Here is a 4,296-nt window from a genome sequence, read left to right as displayed (position 1 = left end):
TCCTTCTCAGGCCAACGAGAGGATGAGGCCCCTTGTTCAAGACCTAGGATCAACCCTTAAAAGAACAACCTTTCTACTATCCCTAAAATGGGTAGAAGAGAATTCCATCTTGCAAATTCTATGTCCCCAGCCATCTACCCGGTCTTATCCCTGAAATGGGAGGCATATTGAGCAGCGATGTTGAGCATACCCTCACCTATGCATATTAAGGGAAAATCGCGAATAAACAAGTGTTCATAAACAACTCAGTATTCAGATCAAGTTATCTAGGTCATCAAGAAGTGAAATTAATCAGTATTAACAGTAAACGATGTTAATACGTAATAGTGATTATTTCGTGGTCTGTCTTACACAATCTCATCGTGTAGAACACCCCCGCTCACATGTCTCGATATGAACGAACTAATCACATTGTTTATGACACTTTACAACATCTATAATAATCATAAAGCGGGTATTATTCAATAGTATCTCCAAAAATAGGTACCCAACCTAATCCAAGTACTATAGACGATTTAGGCTATTTTACTCGAACTTGATCAAGTTTATGTTTCCACATAAAGTCCAAGTATTCATGACAATAGTCAAGGGTTCGTAGTTTATTGGATTTGGAGCTATTAGAAAATCAACAACACTTTTCTGAATAAACTTCATATATGTTTACTATTTACAAAACTACGAGTTTTAGGACATACAACCCAACAGTTTATGGCACTAGAAGAAATTCGGGCTTTAATGTCGGTTGACAACCGATATTAAAGATAGTATTATTAAAACCCTTTAATGTTGGTTGCCTTTAATGTCGATTTTAAACCGACATTAAAGGGCTTTAATAACACAGCCTTCAATGTCGGTTGCAACTAACATTAAAGACCTTCAGTGAAATTTCCAACTGACATTAAAGCCTGTGTTTTTTTTTTTAATTCTTAACCGACATTGAAGCCCGAATCTATTCGTTTTTTTTTAAATTTCGTTGTCGAATCTTTTTTTTTTTTTTTTGTCTAAAAGTATAACATGACACATTATCATTGAACGTTGTGGCTATGACATATTATTCATGTATGGATTGTAAATCTATTACATTTAATCCACAAATTCTGCTATAAAATTATAATTTAAAAGGTCGTATAATAATTCAGGCCTTGAAAACACAAATTACAAGTAATACAAACATTATGAGATTACTGTCTCTCTCCACTTGGTAAGTATGGATCCCTTCATAATTCTTCTTTTACCAACCCCCTAGCTTTAGCAGTGTCTGGTTATAGGCATCTTTGTCTGACCACTGTTGTTCAAAGGATCACAAACAAAAAAGGTTTAAGACAAAGGATTGAAAGTGAAAATGTATAAGAATTCATATTCAACTAACCGTGTTTATTGGGAATGTGCATAAATGTACATTCAAAGGAAAATTCTTGTAGTGAATGTGTTGGATCTAAAGTTCCCCAAGAAAAAGTATAAAGAGGTTGCGATACCAAATATTTACTCTTTTGTTGCATCTGCAAAACAAGAAAACTCAATAGTTGAATAAATGAGAGAATCTTCTTTTTCAAGATCTTGAAGAAGAGAAGCTTGGTTACCTAGATATGAGATACAAAGACGATGGAAAATTTTTGGCAGCATAACAATGCTACCACAACAAAACCCAAAATTTACCTCGAACCTGTTCAAAGAAACACACTCCCAAAAATATTTCACAACCACTTGTACTCAATAGAACTATCAGAATTCTTAAAAAATGAATATTCAAGAACAATACATCAATAAGCAAATTTAGCTCACAATGTACTTCAAATCTCAAAAGTTGTCACAAAAACTACCATAGTATATGGATAACCCATAAACTATCATAGGGCAACCCACAAACTCAAGCGCCTTGAATCAAATTTAAACTACAAATAAATAGTACCCGTGAATCATAAACGGGTGTTACATTCTAATCCAATATGGTCCAAAGAGAAATAAGTACACTATAACTTCTCAAACAGGAATTTTCATATCATTAAAGTCACTTGAAAATACTTAGAAACTATGCTTAAAACTGCAAGCATTCAAAAATGCACTTACCAGGAACAATTTTCACTTGAATCCCTTGCTGTTGCAAGAAATCCATCTCATTCCCACTCCTTCCAAACACCTAAAAAACACATAAACAAAAAAGGTTTAAGACAAAGGATTGAAAGTGAAAATGTTATCAGAATTCATATTTATTTAAATCAAATATTAGAATGATGTTTATCTGAGGGATGGCCATTGCATTGGCTTTTTTCTCAATTTCAACTGCCCAGCTATACACCACCATCCCAACAATAGCAAGAACCATCCCTGATATGTTCTTCAATGTCATCTCTGAATCAAAGAGCAGCCACCCCAACATCAGCACACATACCGTCTTCATATGGCCTAAAACCTGGAATGATATGGCCGAGAAGCGCCCGATGCACAGATATTGACTGATGTTGCAGAACACAGCTAGGGAGCATGACAGTAATATGAAACACTGCAACATTCATTAAAGATAGATTGAACTTCGGAAGTAAAAGCGAAACAAATACAAGATTCAAAAAAGAGAGATATCGGAATAACGACTTACGAATGCACCAAAAGTGTAGTTGTATTTCAGTAGAGATTTGCTAGTAAGGCAATAGTCAATGAACGGACCAACTGGTAGAAGGGAAAGTGCTTGTATGAGAGTTGTTTTGCTTAGTAATTCAAAGGAACCTATTGAGTACTTCTTCTGTAACAAACCTATTGATTGTTTAAATCAATGCAAAAGATTGAGCTTGATGTTTCATAATTAGGTTCTTAGAGTTCAAATGCTGAATTTCAAATGATTTTATATGGAGAAAAGAGAATGCTTACAATTTGTTGTAGTGATGTGCATAAGATTGCTACCAAGGCACAAAGAAAGCTTTTGGCATTAACTTTGACATCAGTCACCGTACAGACTCCAACACCGACAACGACCACAATAACAGCCATCTTCATTTCCCATGAGTATTGTTTTCCATGAAGAATTCACTCTAGTACACAAATCATTAGTATCATGCTCAGCTTTGATATCTACAAGCATATAAAGTAGTGACAAAGTTCAGTTATCATCGATGACGATGAGTGATGACTTAAGAGTAAGGGGAGCAAGAATTGAACCTGATAGAATCCAACAGAGTTTAACATGAGGCTGAAGTTCATGGCTGTTATCGACGTGTTGGCGATAATCGAGAACCAAATGAGTTCCTAGAAGGGAATAGACTTAGATTTAGAATAGCCAGTGGCATTTGAAATCCAACCAATCAATGCAGTTACAGAAAAGTGAAATCCAATTAAAGTTGTAGCTGAAACACAAGAGGAAAAGCCTTGGATCAAATCAACTAATTGATGAAATGAAAGGGATGCATTATGCATTTCAGTTTTCTCTAAAAAAAAACACACTCATATGGGACAATCATTGTAAAACCCGAACCCTAATTACTTTAAGTAAGAGTAAATAATGTGATGTCTTCTAATAAGTTAAATGAAGCCATGTTTTAGGAGGGATAGAGGATAGAAGCAAGAAGAAATAAGCTCTTGTGTAGCTAAGTGTAAACCCCGGATTCTAAATTTCCTAAACAAGTATGTTTAGCCAAAGAAATGAAATATTAAATATCTAATAAGTGAAAAACCATGTTATTTATAGGAGTTGTGGAGAAAGGAAAAGAAAAAATATATTAAATGGGAAAGTTCATTTATTGGTTTGGCTGGAGCCATTAAATATGGGGTGATGTGGCGATTAATCCTTGAACTCGGAAGTTGGCAGGAAGATTAAAAGGCAGAGGAACTTCAAAAGCTTGGTTTCGGCAATCTACATGAGAAAATTTAGTGAAATCAGTGCTATTTGAAAGCTGGGAGAATCTAGTTTTCGAGGTTGTCTTGCCAGAGAAAGATTGCAGGAGGAGAATAACAAGAAGTGAAGAGAGTGCAGAGGAGGCAGAATCTCGGGTTAATCAGGGCTCTAGGTGAGGATTGGAAGCTCTAGGCCAAATTATTAAAAAACAATTGGCTGAAATTTTAAAGTAGAAAGTTAACTCAATTCTAAATATGTTTGTAGAAGGAAGTTTCTTCAAAAGAGGTCTGGATTTTGAGTTATGAATTTTTGAAGTTGTAACAGAGAATCTGTGCATAAGCAGACAGCTGCTTGGGAAGAACAAGTAAACAGCTCACCGTGGAGAGTTATAGTGAGATATGAAGAATGAGGATCTCGCTAATTTTGTGATGAGGATCTCGCTCTAGAAGGAAATCTCACTAGAAATTGTGTTG

At 35.1% G+C, this 4,296-nt stretch overlaps 1 pseudogene; it reads right to left on the bottom strand.

Moving 5' to 3' along the window:
* Positions 1-1,077: 1,077 nt before the first annotated feature.
* On the bottom strand, positions 1,078-3,405 carry LOC120072147 (UDP-rhamnose/UDP-galactose transporter 3-like; annotated as a pseudogene).
* Positions 3,406-4,296: the final 891 nt, after the last annotated feature.

The sequence above is a fragment of the Benincasa hispida genome, chromosome 2, assembly GCF_027475165.1.
Source record: "Benincasa hispida cultivar pf3 chromosome 2, pf3_genome.v1.1, whole genome shotgun sequence".
In the NCBI taxonomy this organism is placed as follows: Eukaryota; Viridiplantae; Streptophyta; class Magnoliopsida; order Cucurbitales; family Cucurbitaceae; genus Benincasa; species Benincasa hispida.
The sequence above is the reverse complement of the archived record's forward strand: the minus strand, read 5'-3'. Positions and strand labels throughout refer to the sequence as shown.